The 19,368-nt window shown below is 49.1% G+C and overlaps 1 protein-coding gene and 1 long non-coding RNA gene across 5 annotated transcripts in view; one reads left to right on the forward strand and one right to left on the reverse strand.

The window, feature by feature from the left end:
- SH3D19 (SH3 domain containing 19) overlaps positions 1–19,368 on the reverse strand; it is a 1,396,196-nt gene that overhangs the window by 311,941 nt on the left and 1,064,887 nt on the right. The gene's annotated exons all lie outside the window — the stretch shown is intronic.
- The window catches only part of LOC138516274 (uncharacterized), a 158,877-nt gene that overhangs the window by 99,483 nt on the left and 40,026 nt on the right, over positions 1–19,368 (forward strand). The window lies entirely within an intron of this gene.

Below are 19,368 nucleotides of genomic sequence, written 5' to 3' on the forward strand. Positions count from 1 at the left end.
AAGATTCTCCAATTTTGGCACAAACGCCTCCATCCATAGCTGTAATCATGTCCAGGACATATCGATTCCGAAGAGTCATTAGTCTTATGACTCTTAGCTCCTCCATGATCGCATTGAATCCCTTTATGGTGGTGTTGATCGTCTGCAGAAGCTCACATCTGGTTATTTGTAACCATTTGGCATTCGTTATCACCTGGATCCAGGGCATACAGACGGTTGTGAATATTGCTGAAGTCTGACCGAACAATCTATGTTCATATGGAATGCCATCAAAAGCTTCCATTGATTTGACTGAGAAATGGTTCTCCCTCTTCATTCGATTCAGGAGCTCAGCAGATCTCTTCTTCCTCAGGTGAGCATGCGCTTTTGGAAACTCGTCAATGTTCAAGTCACTCTTTGGGGTCACCAATGCTGGAACATGGACAATCACTATAGAACATAGTCCTCCACAATCTCTGGGCAGCCTCATGTAAGCTCTGGCTCCACAGGCCCAATAGTGATCCATTATCACTACTGTCCCGTCCCCATTCATGGTACATCAAAGATTAGTCCGTACGGTTGGTTCTCTCCAACTTTTCTCCTGCCATTGTTTCTGAAATATAGTTCTGCACTCGCCAAAGGCATTATCGGCAATGGACCTCCTTTGTCTTCAACCCATGTCAGAGGTTTTGTAAGCCTCGGCCATTGAGGTTTGCACAATCGTTCCGCATTCTCTACAGCTGATTTGTGCAATCCCCTTGTTGCACGTGCACTGCATAGGACCACAACTTCTTCCCAGCCATCTGGAGAAAGCACTGTTCCACAGATCTGCATCTGGCCTCTTTCCTTGCAGTTTCAAACCTCTTCATCAGTTTTTCCTTGACAAATGAGTCTTCTGTTTATTTCCCATTTAATTCCTTCTCCCCCTTCATACCAGGCTGTTCATATATTATCACATGATTTCTGGTGTGTGCTCTCGTTCTTGTCTTTAGATCTTGAACATAGTCATCTTCATCTGGTGCTGACCATTCGGTCACCCATATCAATGATGCCGTTCGGCCCTGGAATTTACCTCTTGTATGGCAGAGTGCAAGGTGAGTAAGGCAATGAGCCGTTTGAACATCTTTTTCATTAGCTATGAATATCTTAGAGACTTTCCCCATAGCATACGGCAGGAGTGCACATACTTAGCAATCCTCCTCAGAAGTTTTTTCCCACCTCTTTCATGAGATGATACCACGTGTTGCCCAAATGTGCTGTACTGTGCAAATAATCATTCAATTCATAATCATCCTCCCTTGGACTTCTCTTAGGTCTCTCTGTCTCTCTCAGAATCTGTATCTGGCGCTCAGTAAGGATATCTATAAGAGTCCTTCCTGTATACGGATTTCTAGCGCAAATTGCCACAGGACCAGGTGTCTCCAAATGAGCTACTGGAGTAGGGACAATCACATAAGGCCTTGGCTCTCTCACAATGTCTATATCTGCCAAGGTAACTGGAGTGGTAAGAATCAAAAGGTACCACTGCTTTCTTGGGACCAATGAAATACACAAGTGTGGATTAGCAGAATCACAAAAACAATTATAAACTTAGAACAAGCATATATTATGCACCAATACATGAGGCTCCACCATCAATACTTCTCCACTCGTCGTTGACTCTGCTCACTTTCTGGACCTGCAATATGCTCTATGGACCACATGTTTGCCTGTGATTGCTTTTAAGGAAGGAAAAACTTGTTTTATTGAGGCAAACTCGCCAGATGCTCCGATAGTTGTCGAATCTGTTCGATGATTTCAACAAACAACTGGCTGAATTGCCGTATTACTTATGGGTTCTCGCATGAACAAAAAAGTGTTGGTGTTCCTCCAAACAAGATAAGGATGAACTTGAAGCAAATAATACAAGATCATAACAAGTAGTTTGTGGGCAGCAACGTTAGACAGGACCAGCTGTACGTCCCTCGGAAAGATGCTCAGGCAATAGTCTCAGCTGTTCTAGTATTGCTGCCAATAAATGTCTAATAGTCGGGCCATTCTTAGGATGCTGGATAAAAGCACGTATGTCAGTGCTTCTGCCAACAAGAGCAGGGTAAGTTCCGAGTATGAAAATTAAGACAGCAGGAAGTAATCTGTGTATATCAAAATCAAATAACACCATATTCATCTCCAAAGAGAAACTCAGTGAAAAACGAGTCAGGGAACTGCTCCCTCTTCCAGTCGTCGAACACAAAGACTGGCATATTTTGTTTACTTCCGCACTCCACAGTCCTATATCAGCAAAACTCCTGTTGCTCAAGAACAATAACTAGCTCACTCCTTGTTTGCTACAAAGAGTGTTTCAGGGGAGCCACAGTCCATATGTACACTTTCATCTGTCTACTAGACAGTCTCTGCGTCCTTCCTTGTCATCGATCAAGTCTGCACGTGTTGAACTTCATCTCCTTGATTTGCTTCCGAATGGGTTGGGGGTTCGTCAGCCTCGCCAGCGTAGACTTTTACGTCACCTTGGTTGTATCCAAGCTTGCCTTCCTTGGACTTTGACTGCTGACGAAGTGATATCCCTCCACAATGAAAGGGCCACCAAATCGGGGCTCGTGCCACTTTCTTGTGAAGTTACAGATTAGTACCATATCTACAGGAAAAAAGTCTAGGTAGAGGTAATTCTTGAACTCTGGTTGCTGTACGGTCTTCATCTGTGTTCTGAGACAACACCCCGTCTGCTTGACTTGATCTGAAATTACAGAGATACTAGCCATCATACATGCTAAATAAGCACGTAGCTCACCTCCTCAATTCTCCAGTTGTCTGGGCATCACTCCTAGTCCTCGATGGAGGAGTTAGAGGCGTTCTCATTCGCCTCCCTTTGACTAGTTTGTGGGGTGGGAGGTGGCAGTCATAGCCAGGCTGATTTCTCAATGCATATAATGCAAGGGGTAGGCAGTGCAGCCACCCCTTTTTCAGAGTCAGTTTCAACTTGGCTATTCTGTCTTTGAGCAGACTGTTGAGCCGCTCACATATTCCGTTCGCTTGCGGGTGCTAAGCAGATGAAAACTTGTGCTTAATACTCAATAATAAGCTTATTTGCTCAAAAACCTCATTCACAAAATCGGGGCTATTATCTGATGTTAGCACCTCAAATACTCCCATTCTAGGAAATACTTCTCGGACTAAGAACTTTGCAGCGCAAGTGGCGTCAGGATGTGTGCATGGACTGGCCTCAATCCACCTTGAGAAGGGGTACACCACCACTATCATACACCTGTATCCATTACAGACCTGCAGCATGGCAATATGTAAATGCTGAAAAGGACCATTTGGTCGATGAATTACCAGTAAACTTTTGACATACAACGCACTTTACTCCATAAAAAGCAACAGGTTCGGTATGAACGATTCCTCTGCAATTGTTGCTGCGAGGCTCTCCCTAGTGACATGTGCAGAGTAGTTTAGCTTTTCAAACACCACCCTTAATAAGGCTACAGGCATCACCGGTTTACCAGTGCGGTCTTGTCGCCACAGTGCCTGGGAAGGGGATAAAGAACAGCCCCTCCGTGTCCACGTCTTTTTCTTCCTTCCTGTGGAGCTTCACCTTGAACTTCCATTAATTGCGTACGTGACAAATGATTAAAGCTTCCATTCACAACCATTATCACAACCATTTTCTCTTTCACATCAGGCGTATCAAAACTCATCATGGCAGGTGAATAATCAACCCTTTTTGCCTCTTCGTCCACGGCTTGTATTCTGCATGAAATAAAGTCTGTTTTCTTAGTTTGCGCTGCACACTTAACTATTGCGATGGCTACTGGGAGTTGTAGTGCTTTAATAAGTCTGTCCAATAATGCAGCGTGTTGCACTGGAGTGCCTTCTGCTCGGAGGCGTGCTAGCCCTGCGTGCATGGTTGAAGTCACGTAGTCGGAGTCACTGTACACTGTTACTTCCTGGTCTGCATGGTTTTCAAGCACCACTAATTCTGCAACATGTGCTGATAAGTGAGACGGCAGTCTTGCACTTGTCATGACTTCAAATTCCCCATGAACCCTGTGCCTTACTACAGCGGCACCTGAATGCCTTGCTCCATCAGTTTGATCGATCTTTGACAAATCTATCAATAAAGAAAATCTTCCCTGCTGCTAGAGCATTTTCCTTCACCCTCGGCATCTCATCATAGAATTCCTCATAATTTAAGCAATCATGTGCTTGCTCATCCTCTGCCAGTGGTTCAGCTACAAACGAGGCAGGGTTCACCATTTTACACCTGACTATTTTGAGCTCTAGATTCAATATGACCACCTGATAAGCAGAAGCTCTTTGAGACATCAGTGTACCCTTAGGTTTCTCCAAAACAGCAAACAAAGCATGCTCAACGAATAACGTCATGGAACACCCCATCACTATGCTGGCAAACTTCTCAATGGCGAATGCGGCTGCTGCCAACAATTGTTCGCAAGTGAAGTGACCCCTCATAACTGGGTCCAAAATCCTGCTGTAATATGCTAAGGGCTTGTACCCCAATGTAGTTCTCTGCATGAGTACTGCTGTCATGAGTGTTCCTTTTGTGTGCGAGAATAAAAATAACTTCTCAGACTAATTGGGAATTCCTAAAACTGGAGCCGTGCAAATTGCCTTTTTTAGTTCATCAAACCCTTCCTCCATTTCCTCAGTCCATTCCATTTTTTCCTGGTTCACCTGTGCATTTTTCAGGGCCTGCAACAATGGTCTTGGGTATGAACTATAATCAAACACCCATGCCCTGACATAATTACACAATCCTAAAAACTGTTGCATCTGGGGGGCGTGGCTTGGAGCAGCCGTGTGCGGCATGTCTTCCTAGGAGCTCCTGGCTGGCCCGATGCACAGTTAACAACTCCATTTGCTTCCTCCGTTTTCCACCGAAAATAAACTGCAGCGTGTGGGAGGACTAGATGCGGCTGCATGGTGAGTGCTTTCCTGGGAGGTGGACGAATCCCCGAGTTCGGAGGCATATTCGAATCGGGGGAGCTCCCATCGACAAAATGGTGGCCGCGCCACTGACCCACGCGGAATGGGAGTGATGCAGCCGTATGTAAGCAAAGCGAGCCGCCGAGCGGACTGAAACGAACTACCCAGCACTGCCTTTAAAACAAGCGATTTATGTTTGAAGCCCAGCAGATGCAACCGAGAGATGGGTGGCTCCCGGCTACTGAAGCCGCAGTGATCCCGTGGGGGTTGCCTGGAGAGGAGCAGAGGAGAAGCCAGGCGGTCGGTGCCCGAGTCGGAAGGGGCCTCCTTGAGCAGGTGAAACTTATTCCTCCTCTCCCGGGGGACGGCTGGGGTTCCGTCCCCGAATCGCTGAGACCTGGGACGTTGCTGAAAAGGCTCCCGGCTCCGCTCTGGGACCCGCCGTGGCGTGTTTCAGAGGCTGCGAGACACCGCTAGGCTCATCTGAGCTACTCTCGCGGAGGAGGGATAACCCGCGGGGAGGCTCCGGGAATCAAGGGTCTGACACCCGGCCAGCCTGATTGCGGTCGGTCTTACATTGGAGCTGCAGTGGCGCTGGAGACAGACGGAGCAATCACCTCATAAAAATCTATGGCAGTCCCACGCATACGAAGGGAGGAGTGAGTCATGGGATTAAATGTACCCCCAACATATGGTGACATCAAGGCACACCGTGCAGCTTGAGCATCTGGAGATAACTGCGGGGGGGTGCCTTCACGGAGAAACAGAGCCGCGGGTACCTGGGGTTGAAGCCATGTGAGCTGTCGCGCAAGGGTTGGCAGGAAATAACGCTCACCCGACCCTGGGGACAATACATTTAGACAAAAGGCAAACCTTTACCCTTGCACCAGTGTCAGCCCAAAAGCACCTAAGAGGCAGCAATATAAAGGATGTGCCCCTCGGCTACCTCAACCTGAAAGGAGGGATTAGCTGAATGCGAAGGCCTGCACAGCGCCATTATGCAATTTCTTCAACTGGCAGTGCGCAATAGAACTCATTCGGGGGACCTGCCTGCTTCACCTGGTTCCCTCCCCCCCCCCAGCGCATACTACCCATCTCCTGCTCCGCTGGGCAGATCAAGTGAGTGATTACATTGCGGAGGGGGGAAATTAGGGGGTTGGCAGGAGCGAGGATGTCGAGGAGTGGGAAGATGTCCAAGCAGACAGACATTGCAGCATTGATGACTAGTGCCTCGAATGCAACGAAGGATTGCTCCAAAAAAGGGGAAAGGTCCGAGGGTCCCGCAGAGGAGGAGGCCCCTAACAGCGTACAATCAGCTGTCAACGCAGCACAAATGGTGACCAAGGCCGACCTACAGGAACTGCTCACCGCACCGACAACTGAAATTCACAAGAGTAAAGAGGAAGTAATGGGAAAAATAAGCTCCCTGGACAAACGAGTGGGGGAGGTGGAGAGACAGACGGCAGAGCTTGAATCAGAAGTTTGTGTTCAGCGGTTCGAGGACAAGCACGACAGAGACAGAATCAAAGCCCTGGAGGAGAGGTGGGACCTTATCGAAGCCAAACAAGAAGATGCAGAGAAACGGTCGCGGAGAAACAATATCCGCATCCGGGGAATTCCATTGTCTGTACCAGACCCAGAGCTAAGAAACTATGCCTTGGGGTTGCTCAGATACATCATAACCCTGCCGGATGAGGCCCCTCTAGAACTTGATCGGGTTCACAGGTCTGTCCCGAGATCCGCATCCAGCTTCCCTCCAGATGTCTGATAAGAGTTCATTTCTACCAAATAAAGGATGAAATCATGAATGAAGCAAGACAAATGGGCCAAATAACATACCAGGGGTCGAAAATAGCGCTATACCAAGACCTGGCGAATTCAACGCTACAGAAACGCAGAGCCATGCGGTCATTCACTGAATGGTTGTGGGGGGAAAAAAGTTGCCTACCAATGGGGATTTCCCACTTCGGTCAAATTCACATGGGAGTGGTCTAGGAAACAAATTCGATCTCCGAAAGAGGCTGACAAATTCATGGGCATCGGAGTTGCAGGGGACGGTTCAGACTCTGAAGGCCCATCCCATTCTCAGCACAGCAATCCCCCCCGATGGGGCATGGTCGAAACCTGCCCGACGGCGGAGACCCCGTGGCCCACCCAGGAAAAACCCCAACCCTGGATGATCTCGATTCGAATTACAGCAACGATGGGGGGTATCAGCGGCTGTCTTCCGGATCGAGTCAATTAACAATAGAGGCTTTGGAAGGATACACAATTCCGAAAGGAGCTGGAGCCTCACGTTGTGTCTAACTCCTCACTCGGGCACTGAGGGCGATGTCCTGGCAGTGCGGATATAATGCATCAGTTCTAGTTCGCAGATGGTTTGGCGGCCCAGTTGGCCAATATGAGCGCATCGAGGCCACCAGTTTCCCAGTGGCTGTAGGATGGGGCTCTTCCTTCTTGTTCGTAATATGGGGGGGGGGAAGAGTTGGCCGAAAGGCAATCAAATACCCAAGGTCTGTCAGCTCTATTGGTTCGACCCTGTGCGTAAGCTCACATGACATCCCGGCGACATCAAGGAAGCAAGACCGAAGCATCAAAGTGGGCCCAGGCAGGGTTGATGAGATCAGCAAGCGAAAAGTGTCGAATATTAAACAAAAGGAATAAGAGACTATGGCTGACACAAGTGAAATAACAATCCTATCATGGAATGTGCAGGGACTTAACTCGCCACGGAAGCGGAAATCAGTTGAACAAAGACTTGGGCAATTAGGCAGGGATATTGTCTTGCTACAAGAAACTCATCTACTGCAAGAAGATGAACACAGAGTAAGATTTCTCAAGTACAAAAAGGCATTTTATACCACCTCTGGCCAGAAGAAAAGAGGAGTGGCCATACTCCTGAGTGATAGGATCCCCCTAACAAAAATCACTGTCAAGAGATCCAAACAGCCGGTTCCTCTTACTCAAGGGGCTATTTGAAGAACTCCCGATCACCATCACTGCAATTTATGGTCCCAACTCAGATAAAACTAAATTCATCACAAGCTTAATCCCAATAATTATGGCATTTCAAGAAGGGCACTTAATCATGGGCGGAGACTTCAATTCGATGCCAGATCCCCAAGTGGACAAAACCCTGCCGCCCACTAAATCCGACTTCATACAAGCATTAACATTAGCCAAGCTACTAAGGGAAACGGAAACCGTAGATGCCTGGAGGCTTTTCAACGGGACCGCAAGAGACTACACCCATTATTCCCAGGTGCATAAAGGCTTCTCGAGAATCGACTTAATACTAATCTCAGGGGTTCTTTACCCAGGCTTGGATGCATTGTCAATACAAACATGCATGATTACGGATCATGCACCGGTGACTGCAAAATTAGCTATTTCGGAGCAAAAGCGCCCGGTCCCAAAACACTGGAGAATGAACGACGCTCTGTTACTGGACGAATGCATCAGCCTGGAGATAGAGAACACAATTGTTAACTATATTAAAGAAAACACAACCGAGACATCTCCTGTTAACGTCATCTGGGACGCTATGAAGGCAGTCGTCAGGGGGGCTCTGATTAGCGCAGGAGCTAAGCAGCGAATGGTCTCGAACATTGTTGCATCCAAGCTGGAGGAGCGTATGAACCAACTGGAAACAGAGTTGAAAAAGCGATAAGTCGAGAGAGAGCTTAGAAAAGCTAAAACTGCCTTGGAAATGCACTGCACCGACCGTACAGCTAAATCCTTAGCATTCACAAGACAGTTTTACTATGCAAAGGGGAATAAAGCAAACAAAATACTATCGCAAAAATTGCAGAAAATCAGAAGCAGGAACAATATCCTCACACTAACTGGGGCTGATGGGAATACTCTCTACACCGACATGGATTAAAATCAATGAACTATCGAGATACCATGCAGACATCATGCAGGGAGAACCGATAGTATTAGACAACTTACGAACTACCTACAGTCCCCATCTAAACAGCACTCGACCCAGCTGGAGCAACTCGGGCTGCCCATCTCAGCTGAGGAAATAACAGAAGCCATTAAATCATTGAAATCCACGGCTCCTGGTCCCGATGGCTTATCCGCATCCTTTTACAAGAAATATTCTAGGCTGCTGGTTCCTCAGCTGATATTATTCAGCTCCTTTCTATCATCTGTTTCAGTCACTGGAACTATGGCCGAATCAATAACTGTCCTGCTGCACAAGCCTGGGAGGCCTCCAGAACTGGCCGCGTCTTACCGACCGATCACGCTTATGAACAATGACTGTAAGATATTTGCAAAAATATTAGCGGGCAGATTGGGAGCGGTCTTACCAGACCTGATCGACAGTGACCAGACGGGGTTCATACCAGGGAGAGGGACTCATGACAGTATTCGAAGAACTATAGACATTATTGAACATGTCCACAGATCCGGGGACAGGGCTGCCGTGATATCACTAGATGCTCATAAAGCATTCAATCTGATGGACTGGGGGTATCTACGTGCAATCCTGGAACATTTTGGATTTGGTCCAAACTTCATCACATGGGTAATGGCCAATTACCAAATCCCCACGACACAGCTACGAGTTAATGGCAGGAGATCCAAAGCTATACAAATCTCAAGAGGTACTAGAGAGGGGTGCCCACTTTCTGCTCTGGTTTTCGCTCTGTCAATGGAACCCTTTGCAGCCACAATCAGGCAGAATGCTAGGATAAAGGGAATTAAAATAGGAAGTAAGGATTATAAAATTGCACTCTATGCTGATGACGTATTAATAACATCAGATCTGGCCTCCTCCCTAGAGTCCTTGTGGAAGGAAATTAATGAATTTGGAACATTGTCAGGGTTCAAAATTAATAGACAAGTCTTCAGCCCTGGCGATCAAGATCACTAAACAAGAAAGAACTGCCCTCAGCCAATTAATGCCGATCCCATGGGTGAAAGATGCCATCGATTACTTGGGGGTATGGATCACTAGAGACCCTGCCCATCTATATGCTGCAAACTATCCGCAATTTATTACAACTCTTAAGAAAGACCTAAAGACGTGGTCCTCTCGGGAGATCTACTGGTTTGGGCAAATTACAGCCATAAAAATGAATATAATTCCTAGGTGGCTATACTTTTGCACAGCAGTGCCGACACGTATTTCAGGCCCGGTACTGGTGGATATGCAGAAGAAATTACAGGGCTTTGTCTTGGGGGGTGGGGGGGGAACCTCGTATCGGTAAGCGAATAATGTTGCGAGACAAAAAGCTGGGAGGGTTGGGAGTGCCAGACATAGCCAGATATACATTAGCTGCCCAGCTAACGAATGCATTTTCCTGGGTCCAGGAAGAGGACAAGCCAAAGTGGACACAGATTGAGGGGAGCTGGTGTCCGGGTAACCCCGTGGACCTACCACATTTGCCAGTGATGAAAGGGCAAGCGAATAAAGGCCCCCTATCTACCACGTTAACAGTTGTCTGAAGCTGGAAGGCAGCAGCGCGGAAAAGGGCATAAGGGGCACACTGGGGCCGCTAAGCCCTATCTGGAATAACCCAGAGTTTTTTTCCAGGCTGTAATACCAACAGCTTTCAGTCGTGGAAGGAGGGCGGTCTACTTAGGATGGGTGACTTTCTGGAGGAGGGTTCCCCCATCACATTTGAAAGATGCAAAGAGAAGTTTGGGGTAAATGAGAGCGAGAGATTTCGCTACACCCAAATACGGCACTGGCTGTCTCATAGGGCGGTTCGGGAGAAATGCTCCAGAGAGCTGTCAGCTCTGGAGATCTCCCTCACAACCCCAACAAAAAGAGGCAAAATCTCGGCTCTGTACCGCCTCCTAGATAGAGTTCACCCCACGGAAAAAGAAATCTGGACCAGCACAAAAGCTTGCAATGTATTACAAACAGGGAGGGAGGTTACAAGCTCTGTTATAGATATTATGTTACTCCAGTTCAGATCAACAGAGCGAATCCAAAACTCTCTGATCGCTGTTGGCGGGGTTGCCCCAACTCGGGCTCCCTGTTTCACATGGTCTGGACTTGCCCAAGGGCTGAGACATACTGGAGGGAAGTGATTCAACACATCAAGGATATCACGGGAATCACCATACCCTGGGATCCGGGAATTGTTCCCTTGGGGGAATCGGGGAGGGCGCTACCACTTTCCGGACACATTCCGCGTTTATATATGCATTTACTCCTAGCAGCAAAAATTGCCATGGCCCGGTTGTGGAAACATGAAGATGGTCCCTCAGTAGCATTATGGTGGGCCAAGTGTTGGGTCATCGCGGTGGCAGAAAAGTATCCGAACCAATACTTTCAATAAAACTATGAACATTTGGGATCCCTTCATGGACTATGCAACCAGATTCCCGGCACTGTCTAGAAGGCCACCATTAACCAGATGGCTGCAAAGTAGCCCCCTATACTATCCAACACATGGACCTCATGCAAAACTTCTTTGACCATAACCACCTAGCTGGCACCTGCTATCTCATCCTTATTTCTGGCTATGATACCACTGAGATAACGTAATAAAATGTCGCGCTATTGTCATTGATGTCATGTTGATTTGTATACATTAATAAAATGTTATGAAAAGAAAAAACTGTTGCATCTGCTTTATCGTGTGCGGTTTTGATGTTTTCAAAATCGTGACCGCTCTTTCAGGCGTAACCTTCTTTCCTTCATGGGAGATTAACTGACCTATATACAACACCTCTTCTTGGCAATACTGCAATTTCTCTTTATCTACTTTATATGCTTTCTCTGCTAAAATAATCATTAGCAGAATCGAGTCTCGTCTGCACTCTTCTTCTGTCGTGCTACAGACCAAAATATCATCTACGTATTGCAGCACGACACTTGGCAAATCAATATTGCTTAGGTCCATCTGCAAGACCCTATTAAAGATCGATGGTGACTCACAGTACCCCTGAGGTACACGCGTGCTTTTCAACGTAGTCTGACGAAACGTAAATGACGCGAGATCTTGAGAATCTTTATGCAACGGGATTGAGAAAAATGCACTTTTCAAGTCAATCACCGTGAAATATCATGCCTCAACAGGAATGCTACATAGGATCCTCGCTGTATTTGGAACTAGAGGAAACTGTGCCTCTACAATCTGGTTAATTGGCCTCATATCTTGAATTAAACGCCACCACCCACCCTTTGATTTCTTGATAGGGTACACTGCGGTTTTGCATGGTGACTCTGACATCACTAAGATGCCCTGATCCATCATAGCTGATCTAGTCTTAAAAATACCCTCATCTACTTCGAGACATGGGATACTGTCTTGCTCGAGGTAAAATTGCTCCTGGTTTCAGCTTAATCTTAACTTCTCCAACCCCCTTGATATGATAGGTTATTAATAACACGCTTAATACCCAGGTTTCTAAGTGCGGACCAGGGAATCGAATCTGTATTGCTCTGTGTCGTCTTGCTTCCAAGGAGAGCACGTTGCCCCTAAACTAGCCTCCCTTCAACAGGCCTACATCATAGGGGCCATAAAGAAATTGGCACTTTTTACATATCTTTATCAAAAAATGTGGGATCTCTCGTCTTTCTGTGCTGATACAATATGTAATGCTCATCTCAAACGTCATCTGCCGGGGTCATCTCTAAACATATCCTCGTCAGTAACATTAGTCAATCTATATCCTTTCCCAATAGCAATCACTGTTCTCCATGGCCTGCCTTGATCCCAACCTTCGAGCATGGCCAGCTCCCCTCGCATTATGGCTGCCTGTAATTCAAGGGAAAAACCTGTTGCCCCCCCCCCTTCGACCATAGGTATCTGTGGCCTGAACAGACATTCATCAGGTATTCTCATAATTTTACCTACTATGCTGGTTAGCCACGTTAACAAAATGTGTACCCCATAGTGAAAGACTTCTGGCTCCAACGGCGTGCCTCGCAGAGCTATTTGCCCTGTAAATGCCATGATAAATGTACCCATGTTTAAATAATGTATTCCTGGTGTTGAACACACTATGCCTTCATCAGTGAAGGAGATCGTCATATTTAACGTTGTCATTAGATCACTGCCCTGTACATTAACTGGTGTCTGCATTGAATACAACAATGGGACAGACAAAATATTCTCCTATAGATATTGGCAATTTCAAAGTAAAACAAACTCTACTTGTAGCTCCAGAAAACCCTTGAGCATTCTTGGCATTTCCCCAACAGTGAACATTATCCCTCTCGTATACATGAGCGAGTTGCCCGTGTCTACTAAAAAAGAAAAGGATTTGCCTCCTATGGTAATGTTAACCCTTGGTTCTTCTTGAGGATTAGGCTTCACCAATAGTACTGAACACATCAAGTCAATAGTACTGAACACATCAAGTCACCCTGTGAGCTGTTCTATTGTGGATAAATACTTATTCCTGTGCCTGTGAAGGGATTCCCTCCTGCAACAGTGAAACCCCCTATTCTAGCAGTCAATACCTGTCCTGTGTTTGCGCTCTGCTGTATTTGCATGGGTGTGTGCTGTGACTGCCCTTGCAGCCGATTGAACAGTGCTTGCTGTGGCTGCAAAGCCTGTTGTGTTTGTGGCACTTGTGCTCGATACACTGTGTTAGGGAGAATTCTTATTATATGGCTAATTTCCCTCACCTAGTGAGTGCCCCAGCAGCTTTGCTGGATTTCTGGAGTTTATTTTTTTCACATGGTAAGAGTGTACCTCTTTTTCCCACTCTTACCTGTGTTTTGCCATGTGTATTTCATCTGTTTTTTGTGCTTGTGGACTCTGGAGTACACCAGTTCAGTAGCCCCCTTCTTTTGTGTGTTACACAGCACCTTCAGTGCAGTTACACAGGGTTGTCTTTTAGACTTCCCACCGACCCCATTTCTGAGGCTGACTACAGTCACCCAGAAAAGGGTAAAGTTGCCATTTACTTTACTTAGTTAAATAACCACAGATCCAGCCCTTTTTATCTGTACCTCCCAGAGTATTGTTTCGCTCTTAACATTTATACTTGGCTGGTGGCAGTGGTATCTACCCTAACTTTTCTACCGCGATTGTGCTATATAAACATGGTATTGTTTTAGGCTATTATATTAGCCTCAAACATAAACCCGCTTGACCAAATACTCTTTCTTTTGGCTCTGATCGGGTTTATTCGCCATTTCTTTTTGTTAAAGTCCTTCTTGTGTTTTACTTTGCGTGGCAAAACAGGTTTGCCTTCTTTGTTCACTGTCTTTTGGCGGGCGTCTGCCAAGAAGCCCTCCTCTAGGCGCCTGGGTGTCTAGGTGGGCCGAATGAGAGGGAGGGGTGTAGTCACCCCCTGAAAAGGGTATCCTAGGAAACCCAAGTCGCAGCTTTGCCATGATTGGCTGAGGTGGTTGTCCGGGCTGGACAACCCCCCTGCTGCGTGATTGACAGCAAGGCTGTGTTAATGGGGGATTTTCGCATAAAAGGCAGGACTCTTGGGCTGGAAGTCAGAGTCGCCACTGGAACTACAAGGAACTGAAGAGAAGCGGAGAAAACGACGGCTGCTGCAACTATCCCGTCCCGGTGAAGCCCTGCTGCTGTCCTGAGCTATCTACCCTTTAACAACCAGAGAAGATCCAGTCCAGAGTCTTCTTCCCTTGAGCCTGGTGGGAATAACCAGCTCACCTTCCACAGCCAGAGGATCCTCTTCGTGGTCGAAATCACTGCACACTGCTGTAGTGGTCCGGATAGCCATCTGAAGAGCCTCTCCTGTTTTTAAGGAGCGCACCTTTTATTCACCGTCGCTGCTGCCGACTTCATCCCTGTGTGGTGCAGACCCCTCCAGACGTCATCCTTGCCAAAGCTCCAGGAACCGTGGGTCTGCAGCAAACTACCAGGAACAACTGCCGTGGCACCAGCTTCTTCATTGAATAAGTTACTGTGTTCTGCTTGAGGAATTCGGGTGAATCCCCTTTCTCCTCCTACGCTTGCCCTTATCTTCCCTCCTTATAACTTTTGCTTCCTCTGTTGACAATATCTAAGTACTCCTGGCAACGTTGAATCTTGAACTGTCTGACTGTGTGATCTTCAACAATAGGAACCCGGTTCCACTTGACACTGGCTCCGGCCTATTGATTCTTGAATTTCTGTCAACGAGTGTTCTCTGATTCTGTCTGTCCTGACAAAAGTATTGCCTATGATTTTTACCCCAACTCTCTCTGGTTAACTCAGGTGCTAAGTATGTTTTTGCCCTGGTAACATTACTTGCCGCGGATACGCGTATCTTTACTAAGACCGAACTGTCATTACTGTCAAACAGTGATCGCATGATTCCAAGATGGCCACCGGCACTGTGTAGACGTGCCGACGGCGCTCCCTGGACCCGTTCGCAGCAGGTGCCCACCACCCCAGCGTTAGCCGAGGAACGGGCAGTCCGGGGCTGCGGGGGGCCCGCGGGTGCAGCTACTGGAGGTGTTTGGTCCGTGCGGAGAGACACTGCGGGACAGCGGAGGCCGGCGGTCGAGGCTCCGGAGACCCCCGGCGGAGATCGGCCTCTCCTGGTGGGCGGGGCCCTGATCGGCGGCGGTGGCCGTGGGAGCGGAGCGGAGCGGGGATCAGTTCCGGAGGCAGCGGTGTCTCCCCTGTGGACGGCGGGGAGTCTTGTGGAGGCGCGGCTGGAGTGTGCGGCGGCCCGCTCGGAGGCGCAGCGTTTCGCCATGTTGGGGAAGGCTGGCCCCGAGGGCTCTGGAGCAAGCTGGTGTGGATCACGTGCTGCCAGCGGTCCCCGGGAAGGCGCTGGAGTTAAGGAAGCAAGGTCTGGAGGGCCTCGGCAGGTAGAAGAGTGCATCGGAGGCCCGGGAACCCCGTTTGCCAGCACCTTTGATGTGCTGGGCCTGAGAGGCTGTTCGGCGGTGGAAGGTAGGAAGAAGGGGGGGGTTCGTGCCTGCAAGCCCTTGGAGGGGTGAATTGTCGCAGGAGTAAGGGCTTTGGTCCCCCCCCCACGGCTATATAAGCATTGGGACTTGTGCATCGGGAGAGGACTGGCCTGCTGGGGGTTGAGTGCCCCGGGACTGGGCTTGCTAACCCAGTTCGGGTTGAAGGGCATTTGAAGCGGCGAAGGGGGCACGGTCACATCGCCTCTCACCCCTGAGGAGATCGGGGGGCTGTGGGAGCTTGCTGTGCCAGACCAGCGGCTGGGGGCTGAGGGGGGGCCCCAGGAGAGACTCAGACTCAGGCGAGTGGTGCAGGCGGAAGGGGTGAGGCGATTCCCCCCCGCGGGGAGTGCTGATTGCGGGGGGCGCAGACGGAGGCAGCAACGAGAGAGCGGGGAGGTGTGCAAAATGTCTGTGAAAGCCAAAGGGAAGGGGAACAGGCCGCCCCCCCACCAGGCGAGAATCATGGCACCCTCCATGGACTGTGGCAGGCACAGGCCCCCAAGGACGGAAACGGAGTCCCCGGTGGGCTGGAGGGGGAGGGCCCCCCTCAGGGGGCGACAGAGGACACGGCGATACTGCATAGGAGAGAGTTCCTTGGGGAGCTGCAGGCCTTGCAGAGCAAGGTAACTAAAACCTTCCAGGAGCAATTCCAACTGATGCGAGCAGATCTTAATGAGGCCTTAGGAGAAATGAAGCAAGATCTGCGTCAACTTTGCGAAAGGACAGACACTCTGGAGAGAGGCCTTCAGGAGGTGGACAAGGACTCCTCAGCGAATAGTGTGGCGATCGAAAGGCTGGACATTGCCACGAGAAATTTGGAAATTCAGATGGAAGATTTGGAAAATCGTTCCCGTAGAATAAATATCAGAGTGAAAATGCTGCCGGAGTCGGTACAGGACAAGAACTTGAAAGGGGTGCTCCAAGGCATCTTTGCAGAAATCCTGGGCGGATGCGAACTTGGAAAGATTGAGTTGGACGGAGTGCACAGGACGGGGCGTCCGCCCAAGGGTCAGTCGGCAAGGCCGAGGGATGTCCTGGCGGCCTTCGCAAGGTGTTCTCAGAAGGAAGCGGTTCTCAAAGCAGCACGTTTAAAAGAACCCATCATGTTCGAGGGTCAACAGATAGCGCTGTTTCAGGATTTGGCGAGTAGTACACTCCTGAAGAGGAGGCAGATGAGCCCACTACTCAAGATATTGAGCGGGAAAGCGATACGCTACAAATTGACTTTTCCCTTTGGTTTGCTCTTCGAATGGGAGGGTACCCAGAGGCGCATTACATCACTGCAAGAGGGGGCGGATCTTTTGGGCATGGAATTAGAAGATGTTCCCTCAAGCTCGAGTCCAAGAATCATAGCCGACAGATCGAGACCCAGGCCCTGGGAATCGGCAACCGCAAGGGATAAACGGAAGAAAGATCCTAAAGATAAGGTCCCAGTGGGCCCGGGGAAGTCTGGAGATGACAGGGTTCTCGAGTGATCGACTCCCCCGGTGCTGTGGTTAGAGATAGGGGTGGTGGGCCTCTAAAAGGTGGGTGAAAGCATGGGGATGTAGGTGGAGCAGCCATGTTGGAATAAAGAAGGGTGAGATGCCTGTGGTGGGAGGAGGGGTTGTGCGGGAAGGAGCAATCCTTCAGGGGTGGGGCTGGGGAGGGGATCAGTGGGGTGGGGGAAGGGCAACGAGCTACTAGCAGAGGGGAAGGGGAGCTGGCGGGCATCGGACTTACAACCTGCACAGCGTGGGGGGTTCTCTTAAGTGATTAACGCATAACGTGAGAGGGTTAAATACCCCTCTCAAAAGGAAGAAGTTGGAGCATTTCACGCAGAAGGAGAGGCCAGATATCCTGGGGCTCCAGGAAACACACTTGCTCCTTAGAGACCAACGTAGACTTAAGCTACGCGGCTTTGATCAGATCCTCCATGCTTCAGGCCCCACCAAAGCAAGGGGGGTAGCCCTAGCCATTCGAAACACCGTGGATTTCAGTATCTGTGAGGTGATTAGGGATAAGGAAGGGAGGTACTTAATAGTGAGGGGGAGGTGTCAAGAAACTGAATACACGATTGCGGTGGTGTATGGACCCACATCGGGTCAGGAACAATTCTTGCATCGTATCTTGCAGGTGTTGGAGGATGAGGCATGGGGTCAGATTATTCTCTTGGGCGACCTTAACATTGCTTGGGATAGGGGGGGGGGGGGGGAAGGACAGGGATCGCCAGCAGGCCTATGGGGGAGGAGCGGTGATGTCCGCGAGGATAAGGGACAGGATAGTACGGATGGGCTTGCGGGATGTGTGGAGGGAGTGCAAGGGAGAGGAGGAGGGTTACACCTTTCTATCAGGGGTGCATGGTTCGCAGTCCAGAATCGACTACCTATGGGTATCTGCTGGCCTGGTAGGTTGTATTCGTGAAGTTCAGACTGGACCGCTGGGAATAGCGGACCATAGAATGGTCTCCATGGTGCTGGATTTAGGTCGGAGGGTAAAGGGCCTGTGGGGGTGGAAATTCTCTGAAGCCACAGCGAGGGACCCTGTGGTCAGGGGGGACATTGAGGGGAAAATCAAGTTATTCTTCGATGTCAATAAAAAGGAGGATACGGGGGAGGGAATTAGGTGGGATGCTTTTAAAGCTACCATTAGAGGGGAATTGATCGCTGCAGAGGCACATCGGGCTAAATTGTTGAAATCATTGGAGACGCAGTTGGAAGCTGAGGTGGAGGTAGCGAGGAAGACAGCGGGTGAAGTCCCCTCTCGGGCGGCAATGAGGGATTATAGAAAGGCGGTAGGCCAGTTGGAACGCCTGCGCACTAAAAGGGCTGAGGGCGCTCTCCTGGCTGCGAGACAAAAATTTTACACGAAAGCCAACAAGCCGGATGCTCTTTTGGCGCGTCTATTAAGGGGTAGTAGGGCAAGGGACGCTATCTCAGCGCTGAAATCAGAGTCTGGCGTTCAGATTACTAGGCAAGAGGACATCCAGGAGGCCTTCGCAGAATACTATGACGCACTGTACGTCTCCCAGGACCCTCTGAGTGCGTCTCAGGAAGAGTTCCTAAGTAAGGTGGAATTGGGGGAAATTAGCAGGAACACACGTGATGCCCTCGATCAAGAAATCTCGGCTGAGGAAGTAGCTAGGGTAATTAGGGCTCTCCCCGTGCACAAGGCTCCCGGCCCTGACGGTTTTACTGCGGCATTTTACAAGCTGTTTAGTTCGCACCTGGTCCCGCACTTGTCCTCTCTGTTTAATTCTTTTAGACAAACGGGTAGGATTTCTCCCACTATGGAGGAGGCGAAGGTCACCCTTATTCTTAAATCAAATAAGAATCCGGAGGACAGATCCTCTTATCGCCCCATTGCGTTGATGAATGTCGACTCGAAGTTGTATACCAAGATTCTTGCGAACCGTCTCGAGGCTGTTCTCCCGAGCCTGATCCACCCCGACCAAACAGGGTTTATTAGGGGTAGACAAACGTCGGACAACATCAGGCGAGTGGCTCATATAGTTGAAAAGGCCCAGAAGACGAACACTCCCGCGGTCCTGGTGGCATTAGACGCGGAGAAGGCTTTCGACCGCGTGGAGTGGTCTTTTCTGTTCCGAGTGA

The sequence above is a fragment of the Ambystoma mexicanum genome, chromosome 6q (assembly GCF_040938575.1).
Source record: "Ambystoma mexicanum isolate Mex_15411 chromosome 6q, UKY_AmexF1_1, whole genome shotgun sequence".
In the NCBI taxonomy this organism is placed as follows: Eukaryota; Metazoa; Chordata; class Amphibia; order Caudata; family Ambystomatidae; genus Ambystoma; species Ambystoma mexicanum.